The sequence below is a fragment of the Malaclemys terrapin genome, chromosome 3 (assembly GCF_027887155.1).
Source record: "Malaclemys terrapin pileata isolate rMalTer1 chromosome 3, rMalTer1.hap1, whole genome shotgun sequence".
In the NCBI taxonomy this organism is placed as follows: domain Eukaryota; kingdom Metazoa; phylum Chordata; order Testudines; family Emydidae; genus Malaclemys; species Malaclemys terrapin.
Window position 1 is genome coordinate 44,788,470 of NC_071507.1, and position 12,191 is coordinate 44,800,660.

At 42.0% G+C, this 12,191-nt stretch overlaps 1 protein-coding gene across 5 annotated transcripts in view; it reads left to right on the forward strand.

Moving 5' to 3' along the window:
* Window positions 1–4,324: 4,324 nt before the first annotated feature.
* LOC128834204 (centromere protein F-like) overlaps window positions 4,325–12,191 on the forward strand; it is a 72,256-nt gene continuing 64,389 nt past the window's right edge. For 3 of the 5 annotated variants that reach the window (XM_054022789.1, XM_054022795.1, XM_054022792.1), the window contains exons 1-4: window positions 4,325–4,732; window positions 4,861–4,939; window positions 5,613–7,627; window positions 8,860–8,937. The gene's annotated coding sequence lies outside the window, so the exon portion shown is untranslated. Of the gene's footprint in view, window positions 4,733–4,860; window positions 4,947–5,612; window positions 7,628–8,859; window positions 8,938–12,191 lie in introns of all 5 variants that reach the window. The other 2 variants (XM_054022790.1, XM_054022791.1) reach the window with 2 other exon arrangements.

The window sequence follows — 12,191 nt, forward strand, 5'->3', positions numbered from 1 at the left end:
CCGTTATAAAGATTTACTTTTTAGAATCTCAGTGTCTACTGTCACTAACTGTGAAAATTTAGATTGATTAAAAAACTAAAAAAATGCTTAAAACATATAATATTCTGCAACCATGAAAATTTAAAAAGATAAAAATTGAAAAAAATGCTTAAAAATAAACATTGATATTATCCATCAAAATTATAAACAAAAATCAAATTCTGCCAACCCTACAAATAAATGACAGAAGTAGCACATCAGGTAGGTATTAATATAAAAATTGACATAGCATGTATGTCAGTTTGATTGCATAGATATCTAAAACGCTTGTCACTGGTGATCCTGAAAAAGACTGCAAACCTTGGACTGAAATAATTGACAAACACGTTTGTGTTTCAGCTTGTAATGTATCACTTCACATTAAGCTCCCTGAATGGTCATCAGAACAGGTCGCTGAGGAGCAGTGTTGATATACAAAGTATCAGGAAGTTGTTTACTGGACTTTGGACCATAACCACCTCCCGTTTAAATCAGTGGAGAGCCTTTCATTCAGTGGGAGTTGAATCAGACCTTTGGTGATTAATTATTGTGTCTGCTGATAGTTTTGAAAAGCTAAAAAGACCAGATAATATTAACGATGGGATTTTCAAAAGTACTCAGGGAAGGCTTAAATCTGCTCCCATTGACTTCAATGTTCATTTCATTCCCAATTCCTTCTAATATACGAGTTTTAAGGGTGGGATTTTCAAAGCACTCCATTTTGGCTTAACTCTGTTCCCCTCTATTTCTCCAAGCCCTTGTCCTTCGACCGCTTTGGACTGAGTGGAGAAGGAGACTAGAGAGTGCAGTTTCTATTCACTGTCCAGTGGGAAAATCTCCCCAGTGTAGATGGCTCATGCAAGGCTCTGGGCTGAATTTCACCCCAAATACAAAGGAGTGTGTTTTTTTGGTGAGCTCTGGGAAGTGACTGGGTGAACTTGCAGATGTCACCCTCCAAAGACAGAGGAGTTGCCATCTTTATATGTAAGTGGGTGTCAAGAGAAGGAAATATCACCAGGGGAGGGGGAGTTACTAATATTCTATCACTTGACCATTGCTTAGCCTTGTAATAGTTCCTTTTGCATTCTCACATGTATAGACAGGGATCAGCAAAAAAAAAGAGACTTATCAAAGCAGTTGAAAAATATAAGAAGGAACTTGTACGGATAGTTTCTGCCCCCAAATTTAACTGCAGGAGTGTTTCCATGGGGCAGCAAAAAGTAAGCATATTCCTTGCCAGCTGTTATTGTAGGATGTGAGTACATTTGCATTAAGATGGCATTGAAGTGCATGAAAAGCAGACACAAACTTTCTCTCAAATGGCCGTAGTCTGAAGGGTGTGTAGTGCAGTAGTAAATGCAGTTTTATTACCTATGGGTTTTTTACGTTTTAACCAAACAACTGTATTGTAATTGTTTAACACAGTTATTAAATCAAGGCTAATATTTGATTTAAATTTGCGGAACAAACTAAAAAAAACCACCCCCAAAGCCCCTTTGCTACTCTCACGCTGAATAAAGCTAAACCATGAAGATTTGACATAAGCTTCAATACACTGCCTTAGTCATGTTTGATAGCTACAGCTTATGCCTACTGCAACCTACTCATCTCACTATTCTTATCCTTACTTGGCCTCCTTATTGACAAAATAGGTCTTCCTGAAACACGTTTGCTCATTTGAGCCAAGGTGTCTTAATGTACAGCCCAGGAAAGATACTTAAGCCCTGGAACAGGTTACCTAAAAAGGTTGTAGAATTCCCGACACTGGAAGTTTTTAAGAACAAGTTAGAGAAATGTGTGAGGGATGGTCTAGGTATGTGTAATGCTACCTCAGCTGAGCACTTCTATGATTCTTTAAAGTATGATACAATAAAAGGCTATTGTATTTTTTGTGTGAATGCTATGGAAATGACTGACATTTAGTTTTTTGAAAATGTATTCTTACAAAACGAGTCCTTCCTCATAGCAGTGATGGAAAGTACATCATTCATTTTTTACAAGTGAATTATTTGAAATGATTCTTTAACATGTAATGGCACATCATTTTTGTTTTCCAACTTTGATATTGACTCATCAGCCCCAAGGATCAATGCAAAGTGATCAGTTAAAAATTCTCATCCCTAATATTTAACTTGAATCTCCCTTGCTAGAAACTAAGCTGGTTACTTCTCATCCTACCCTCGGTAGACATGGAGAACAGTTGAACAGCTGATTCAGAGACAAAAGCTGACCTGGTTTTGAGTGTAATGTGCTTTTAGAGCAATTGATAACATAATGGGGCTTCATGTGACATAGCTAAAGGAGAGTGACAAAAAATTGAATCATGTTATAAGGTGTCATTTATTTAAACAGGATATGTAAGCTATTGAGAAGTCAGAAATTTGAGGAATCTAGCATGATCACCATCTTCTTTATAACAACTTTTATATTTGAAGATTGTTTTGTCCAATCATAGCCTTCTCTTCTCCAGACTAAACATGCCCAGTTCTTTCAATCTTTCCTTATAGGTCATGTTTTCTAAACTTCTGATCAATTTTATTGCTCTCTTATGAGCTCTCCCCAATTTGTCCACATACTTTGATGCCCAAAACTGGACACTGTACTTAGGGCTCACCATTGCCGAATAGACCGGGACAACTACCTCCCTTCTCTTACATACAACACTCAGGGTCACACTATTGACTCATATTCAATTTGTGATCTTCTACAATCCCCAAATCCTTTTCAGCATTACTACTTCCTAGCCACTTATTTCCCATTTTATAGTTGAGCATTTGATTTTTCCTTTTTAAATGTAGTATTTTGCAATAGTCTTTATTGAATTTCATCTTGCTGATTTCAGACCAATTCTCCAATTTGATCAAGATCCTTTTGAATGCTAACCCTGTCCTCCAAAGTTTTTGCACCTCCCTCAGTTTAGTGTTGGCCATAAAGTTTATAAGCGTACTCTCCACTCCTTCATCCAAGTCATTAAGGAAAATATTGAACAGTTCTGGACCCAAGATTGACTCCTCTGGGACCCTATTTGATATGTCCTCACAGCTGGAACCATTGATGATTACTCTTTGAATACAGTCTTTCAACTAGTTGTGCCATTCACCATATAGTAATTGCGTTATTTCAGGAAGAAATGAAGACAAATAGAATTTGCTTAATCTGGCTACATGATTGTTAACTGTCAATTACCACAGCATGCAGAGACTTGTCTCTGTGGGTAGGTGCTGTGAAATCTTCCACACCAAACTCAGCTAAAGGACCTCACTTCTGACCTGCAAGCCCCCTACTATTCTACTACCAGTCCCTGACTCAGTCTTGAGCAGAAATTGCTCAGCCAGCTACATTGTGAGATTTGGGTTTTCTTAGACGATTTGGGATTTTTGTTTGTTTGTGGTATGACAAATGTTTACCTGGAACTTGGATGAGACAAGGCTGGGTGTCTTTCTGCAAGATATGTTTTAGTCTGAACACAAGGGTAACTGGGTGAAATTCTATGGCCTGTGTTATACAGTAGGTCAGACTTGATGATCTGATGGTGTTCCCTGGCCTTAAAATCTTCATATCTATGACAATTATATAAGGGGCAAGCACACATGACAGATGAAATCCTGACCTCATTGAAGCCAGTGGCAAATCTCCCATTAACTTCAGTGGGGCCAGGATTTCACCATTTATGTTTAGAGCAATCAGACAGCATACGACTTCCTATTTGAATCCAAACATTGGGGACCAGTTGTGCTAACACCTGCATGTGTACATAAGACAGAGAGTGGATGACGCAGTCCCAGTGGATTCTGTTTTGGTAGAGAGTCTGTGAGCTTGGTTGCAGGGGTCACCAGTTCCACAAGCGGGAATACACAGAAGTCTGTGGAGAAGGAAGAGCCTTTCTCCCCTTCTGATCCCTCTCCTTGAACGAGGCCCAGCATACCAGGAGCTCTTGAGCTGAGGGAGAGCAGTGACTCTCCAGAGCTAGTGTTACTACCAACCTTAATCTCCATAAAGGGCATGGAGTTGGGGGCAAGGCCATGACCAGGTGTAAAGGTGGCACAACTCTGGAAGTCATTGTGACCCAAGGCCTTGCAGAGCTCCTGCTGGGGCAGTGAGCCTCCTCTTAATCATTCTTAAACAGAATACTATGGTGAAATGGATTCTTTGGAGACACTCTGTTTTTGGTAAGCTGTGGCATTTGTGGCTCAACTGTTTGTTCTCTGAACTGCAGTGGCCGGATAAGAGTTGCCTGTATTTGGCACCAAGTGGGAAAGTCTGCTCCATGACTCAGGAAGAACAGCACTCACCTGTACCCTTTCAGAAGCCCCCCTCAAGAATTCCATCACTAGTTTTAACTGCGAGAGAGACTATTTGAGACATTGTTTAGCAAGCTTTGGCTCAGACGCCTGTTCACAGATCTAATATGCTCAAACTATCCACTATACCACATAGCCAGGCTCACCTGTGTGCGGTGGTTTGCAGCAGGAAGACGACATTTCAAGACCCTCAGAAGAAAACATGTAGTGGTGACCTCCTTGACAAACATTCTGATTGGTTCACAGAAAAAAAACAGCCTTTTTCCCCCCCAAATTTTAAAGACATCAAGTCAATCATTTCTTTCAAAGTATAGGTATTATAATCCTCCTCACAAAATGAAGAGCATTTCACCCAGAAGACTGTCTCTTAGATCAACTGGAACATACAGCGTAAGGCCAGGAGAGTTATGCAGGTAAAATACTGGAAGAACTTCTCTGTTCTGTTTGCACATTAATGCTAAAAATTAAATGACTTCATTTCCAAGAAAATCATTTAAAACTGCAGTCATCTTTATTAAGCATTTTCCATTTAATCTTTCAGCTCTGTAGAAGATGCACATCTGAGATCTGATGCAGATTACTCCACGCAGCATCCAGTTAAGGTTATTGTACCCAATTTGGTATGAGGTAACAATATATGGCAGCAATATTCAGAGACAAAAACTGACCTGGTTTCGAATGTAATGTGCTTTTAGAGCAATTGTTAACATAATGGGGCTTCATGTGACATAGCTAAAGGAGAGTGACAAAAAATTGAATCGTGTTATAAGGTGTCATTTATTTAAACAGGCTATGTAAGCATTTGAGAAGTGAGAAATTTGAGGAATCTAGCATGATAGGCTAGATAATGACAATAGGTGTGTGTGGTTACAATAGAAACAGCTAAAATAACTGAGTTCTTTGGAAAACCCAAATTAGGTTCTGAGGTATATAAAAATAATAGCTCAATATATTCCAGCACCCTAAGTTCTTTACGCAGGGGATGAGAGTGAAGGCATATTCGTGTGTGAAATTAAACTAATATACACCTCTACCCCGATATAACGCGACCCGATATAACATGAATTTGGATATAACGCAGTAAAGCAGTGCTCCGGGGGGGGGCGAGGCTGCGTATTCCAGTGGATCAAAGCAAGTTCGATAGAATGCGGTTTCACTTATAATGCGGTAAGATTTTTTGGCTCCCGAGGACAGCGTTATATTGGGGTAGAGGTGTAGTTAGTTATCAGATGGTAAAATGCACAATTCTGTTTCTGACTCAAAACTCTCTCCTATATTTATTTTGCTTTTGAGATGTCAAAGGAACAGGGAACAAGAAGTCTGAAACCATCTTGCAGAGCTTCCCCGATTTCTTTTCCATTTGGCCAGTCTTGAATATTACAAAGGCAGTGGGGACTGCATGTACTCCTGAAGAGTTCCTAAGGATTTTCAAAGACAGCAAGAGTGATCCCAAATCAAAAGCCAGGTGTATCTACAGTGTATCTGTAATGGAGTGTATCTTATTCTCTACTGCAATGATGAAAATAGAATTCACAGCTAGGGAGGAATTCACGGAGTTTTGGGAAATGAGAAACATTTACTGGATTTGGTTTCTTAACCATTAGAGCAAGGACTGGTATTTTTAGTAGATGCGTCTAGATCCTTGTGAGACAATAACAGTGTATACATCTTGTAATGTAGTGCTTAGGTAAGACTGATGAGTGGAGATGTACTGGTAAACAAAGCCACTCTAATGGTAAGCTAGCACAGCTTCACACAGTGGGCAGTTGCTCTAGTGCAGGGATATAAAAAATGCAGATATGCAATATGACGAAGATGCTTTATGCATTGAATTGGACCCAGATGCCCTGGTTGTCTGAGAATGCACAGGCACATTCTGCTGAAAGAATGCAATGGAGTTTGGGCCTTTTCATATCCCTAATCCAGCAGCCAGAACCTTCCTGCACCCTCCTTAAACTCAACCCTGCTCCCAACTGCTAAGCTCTTGTGCACCTTCCGGTGAGAGATGTGTCCCATACAACTCCCTTCTCATTAGTGTTTTGCATCTTCCTGTCATGGATCCAAAGGATTGATGCTATAGCCCCAGCTTTGGAACAGTCCTTGGGAGGACCCCTTCAGTGAGCCAGACCCGCTAGGGGTCTCACTCTTCTTCCAGGGGAACCCACATGGCTTCACCACCTCCCTAAGCCGGACCTCGGGTCCTTCAGCACCCCTGCTTCACATTGTGAGCTCCGTTCAGCAAGTCCAGCTGAGGCAGACCCCTGAGGGAGACTTGTACAATCTTAGGGAGCAAGGCACCTCTGCCAGTATCTGCAGGGACACTCAGCCAGCATTTTCAAACAGTAGGGTTTATTAGTCAGCTGGAATACAGCATAGGAAGTCCTTGGTTAGCACAGAGAAAAGAAAGTGACAGCATAGTCCATCTTGGTCAGCACAGACCTTTTTGTCCTAGTTCAGGTGTGTGCCAGAAACCCTCAGCAGCCAGCCCTTACCTACCATCCCCGGCACCTCCCCAGCCCTCTGTTCTCCAGATGGGCAAACAGTGCTGGCCTTCTTGAAGTGAGGTGGGCCATCCATGGTTGTTGGTTGCCAGGTATCAAAGTCCCACTGAGTAGGGTTGCCATTGTCTCCTCCAAAGCTCCTTTGATATGGGGCCCAAACCCTAGACAGCTAGGAGCCATTCACCCCTGAGTCTCTGAGCCTTTATGGAAAGTAAACAACCCGTTCTACTCCCTCACTAACACTGAAGCACATAGGGGAAACTGAGGCTTCATTAAAAAAAATACAAAAATTCCCACTTTCTCACATTCTTTTATAGAAAAAGAAATGAATTTTAGGGTGCTTCTTGGAAAAAGTCTTGAAATTATTTTAGTAAACTCAACTGTTCTCCATTTCTCAGAACCTGCCATTTCTATTTATTGTATTGTTTGTGTCCTTCATATCAGGTTGTATATGTTTGTTTCTCTATCTACATACACACATTCTGCTTTAAATGATATATTTCCCCTGTACTTTGCTCATACTGATTATTGGTACCAGGTGGCTTCATGTGCTACTGGGTCATCTACTGTGTATGAATTGGCCAGTTGCTTCAGTGTGCTGCTATGTAAAAGCAACAGAACTGTAGTGATCTTATATGTGTTTCAAGCCCAAATAGTTTTTCCCTGATGATTTCATTGGGAATATAAAATGTTAATATAGAGGTATTAAAGAATCTTATTTCTCTTCATCTGAAAATGATAGGAACATGAATCGTGGTTTATGAAGCCTCAAACACCTCATTCTCTAAGATCACAACTTAAGGAGAAGTAAGTGAATTATTTGTTCTCCCTTTCAATTATTTTTTATTATATGTTGAAATATTTAAAGTAAGAAGCTAACAGAAAATTGAAATCATGTCACCAGAGCTTGTTTAACCACCAGGAAACAGGTACACTACAGTAAGCAGAAGTGACAACACAGATGATACAGATTTTTGTCACATAGGTGGGGCTTATCTCACAGTAACCATACCCCCGGATGTTGCTATTATTTTTCTTTAAATAGGTTATACATAAAAGGCAAAGATTTTTCAAAGTAATACTTGGGTGCCCAACTTTAGATACTTTAAAGAAGCTTGATTTTCAGAAAGTGCAAAGCACACTGCCTCTGAAAAGTGGAGACACCCAAAAATCAATAGTCACTACTGAAAATCTTGACAAAATTCTTTATTAGAAACGTCTTGTAATCACCGTGAACTGCCAGCCAAATAAGAACTTTCTGGGAATGTCCTTCAGTAAATGTTTTTGTCCGTAGGATTGCTTAATAAAATCAGTTCTTAAACAAGAGCTGCAAATAAAACAAAGCCTCTCTTCTGAATGTTAAAATCAGTGGTATTGGGATTGCAGTAAGAGAATATTGACAATGGCCCAGAAAAAGCACCATGCTCAGGTAAGGATGAGTGATAATGGGACGGGGACCACTGACTAGCATGAACTGCTCTCCTGGAAGAGCAATGGTCAAAGAAAGAAAGGCCTATCTCTCAGAGCAACCAGCATATTTACAATTCTTGCAACTAGGAACAATTGGCAGACAGCAAGCCCTCCATATAGGAGTAGGGACATCCCCAAAAGCTCTCTGTTTTCCTGTCTGCATCCCTGGGAAAGGGTGCATTGTCCATGCTCCAAGTTGGCATATAGGCTTACTTTCCTAGACACCTTTGAACTTTTGTTAACATTTTAACAAAGCCTCTTAGGGTTTGTCTCTCTGTACAACAAACTGGTCAGCGTAGACAAGGATAATATGGTGATCAGCATGAACTCTGCTATCTTGACTCCTCAACACTGTATTGAAACACAATAAGATTTCCTAATGAAGACAAGCCTTTACAATGCAATCAGTAGTAAAAAATGAAAGCCACCTTTGTTGAAATAAGGTCACACTCATTAGTACTGCAAGTTGGTTTGTCTTCTGTATACATTAAAAAAGGATGGAAATAAAACACAAAGCCCTGTCTTGTCTGGGAATATTGATGCTGATGGTCTGTTTCATGTTTGTATAGAGAAGAAGAGTTGAAATACCTTCAGTTTCTTCAAGAAGTTACAAATGATATTTTGATTAGAAGTTGTTACTGCAAGGAGTAAGTACTTGACATTTCTTCTTATTTAGTCATCTGAAAAAAGAAATTGTGACTAATTTTATAATCAGTATGAAGTATTGGAGGACTTGTGAAGATGAAGGCCGTAATGCTATTCTTGAAATCGATCCCTTTGATTTGTCCTTCTTTTTTCTCCTGGCTTTTACACTTTGTAATAGGATCACCAATAACACACACAGCTGAGAAACAAAATGGGAAATATTTGCAGTGATCTTCCTATTTCCTGAAAACATGGAGTAGATGTAAACAGACATTATGTTCTCAGAGTCTGTTCATAGGACTGAGCCATTGCATAAAATGGTGAGATGCATTGTTGTTATCGAGATGGCTCTGTGTTCCAGATCTGGTTTGAATTGGTTTCTCCGAGCCTACATAAAGTAACACAGAGCTACATTGAATCTTCCGTAATAAAGTGCCGCAGAGCAAGAGATGTTGCACAGTGGCTTTTTTCCCCCAACACAAGAACAAAAAAGGTAGAATAAATTAATATCTATATAGCAATGCTTTTTTCTTTGGAGTATACAATGCATCACTCCATTTGACTTCTCTCGTTAAATCATTAACGAAGATCAAAAAATAATATGCCCAGCCAACTCAGGTATCTAACTGTCACATCATGTGCAGTTTTCATGTTGCCTAATTTAAATTATGCATTTACACTCTCACACTGTTTTACATTTCTAATAATGAAGGTTGTGGAAGGTTCTGATAAACCACACTTCCCTGTTTGCCCTCAGTGAATCCAAGCATGACAAAATGTACTTTGATGTAAGTCTGCTCTCTCCTATTCTACTTGCTGCCCTGCACCTTAACTAGAAGGTGCTTTTGCTGTAAGGAGGAGAGAGAATTTAAATGCAAGCATGTTTAGGCCTTGGTCTTTGTGAAGTGCCATCTAGAGAAGGGAGAGGTGCCAACCTTCACAATCAGTCATGTCTTTGTCTTCGGCTATTCCTCGATGCGAGGGTAACGTCTGCCAAGGGGGGTTCATTGGTGGGATTTTAAGTGGCTGAGGAGCCCAATTCATGCCCTGCAGATTTCCCCCCAGAAGTGACAGGTGTAATCTTGGAGGAGACATATTTGTTGGCTGGACTGATGTGCCCTTTCTTTCCTCCTTTGTTGCTTCTCTGTCTCATAAGTATGTCTGTTCTCCTCAAAATGAGCTGCGGCTTGGTGTATGGTGTGGCGCCACTGTGTTCTGTTCCACACCGAGTCTTCCCAGTTTGTTGGGTTGATGCCTCCCTTTTTAAGGTGTTCTTTCATATGTCTTTGAAGCACTTCTGCTGTCCTCCATGAGCCCTTGTTCCCTGACTTAACTGAGAGAAGAGTACGTGCTTCAGGAGGCGAGTGTCAGGCATACGTACACACAGGGCCGGCTCCAGCATTTCTGCCGCCCCAAGCAAAAAAAAAAAAAAAAAAAAAGCCGCAATCGGCGGCGGCAGTTCAGCAGCAGGTCCTTCGCTCCTAGAGGGAGTGAGGGACCTGCCGCCCCCGAATTGCCGCAGGTGCCGCCCCTCTCCCTTGGCCGCCCCAAGCACCTGCTTGTTAAGCTGGTGCCTGGAGCCGGCCTTGCATACACAGTGGCCAGCCCAACGGAGTTTCATGACCTGTGCTGCTATACTGCTGATCTGGGCTGCAGAGAGAATGCTGATGTCAGTGTGTCGGTCTTCCCAGCTGATCCTGAGAATCCCCCTGAGGCAGCGCTGTTGGAACCACTCCAGCCACTTGAGATGTCATCTGCAGGTTACCCAGGTCTCACACCCATGGAGAAGGGTGGGAATGACAACTGCCTTGTAAACCAAGATCTTGGTGCCTGTTTGCAGATCCCTATTGTTGAAGACTTGTTTGAGTAGTCTTCCAAAGGATGTGCTGGCACAGCGGATCCTGTATTCAATTTCAGTGTCAATGTTGGCGCTTTGGGAGAGGTGGCTGCCAAGGTATGGAAAATGGTCTACATTTTCATGGGGTTCTCCGCTGATGGTGATTTGTGGAGTACAAAGAGTCCAGGTGAGGGATGGTAGAGTACCTTGGTTTTCCTGATGTTGAGAGAGAGATCCAGGCTGTGATAGGCATCTGCAAAAAGATTTAGGGTACTTTGCAGGTTGGCCTGTGTGTGTACGAGAATGACACAGTCATCTGCACACTGAAGGTCAGTGATGCCAATTCTCATGATCTTAGATTTTGTTTGGAGATGTCAGAGATTGAAGAGTTCACCGTCCATACGATGCTCAATCTTGATTCCATCAGGAATGCGGTCACGGATGAGAATCAGGATCACAGCAAGGTAAATGGAGAACACAGCAAGCAGAAATAACAATGGGGAGATTTCTTTGGCTGAGGTCAGAGCGAGTCAATAATGAACGCCAGCGACCTTTTAAACGGCCAAATGCACATTCTACCACCATTCTGCACTTGCTTAGCCTGTAGTTAAACAGCTCCTGACTCCTGTCCAGGCTGCCTGTGTATGGCTTCATAAGCCATGGCATTAAGGGGTAGGCTGGGTCCCCAAGAATAACTATGGGCATTTCAACATCCCCAACGGTTATTTTCTGGTCTGGAAAGTAAGTCCCTTGCTGCAGCCCTTTAAACAGAGTAGTGTTCCTGAAGACGCGAGCGTCATGAACCCTTCCCGCCCAGCCCGCGTTGATGTTGGTGAAACGTCCCTTGTGATCCACAAGTGCTTGCAGCACCATTGAAAAGTACCCCTTGCGGTTTATGTACTCGGTGGCTTGGTGCTCCGGTGCCAAGATAGGGATATGGGTTCCGTCTATTGCCCCACCACAGTTAGGGAATCCCATTGCAGCAAAACCATCCACTATAGCCTGCACATTTCCCAGAGTCACTAACTTTCGTAGCAGCACCTGAGTGATTGCTTTGGCTACTTGCATCACAGCAGCCCCCACAGTAGATTTGCCCACTCCAAATTGATTCCCGACTGACCGGTAGCTGTCTGGCGTTGCAAGCTTCCACAGGGCTATCGCCACGCGCTTCTCAACTGTGAGGGCTGCTCTCATCTTGGTATTCTGGCGTTTCAGGGCAGGAGACAGCAAGTCACAAAGTTCCATGAAAGTGCCCTTACGCATGCGAAAGTTCCGCAGCCACTGGGAATCGTCCCAGACCTGCAACACTATGCGGTCCCACCAGTCTGTGCTTGTTTCCCTTGCCCAGAATCGGCGTTCCATGGATAGAATCTGCCCCATTAACAACATGATCTCCAAAGCACCGGGGCCTGTGGTTTC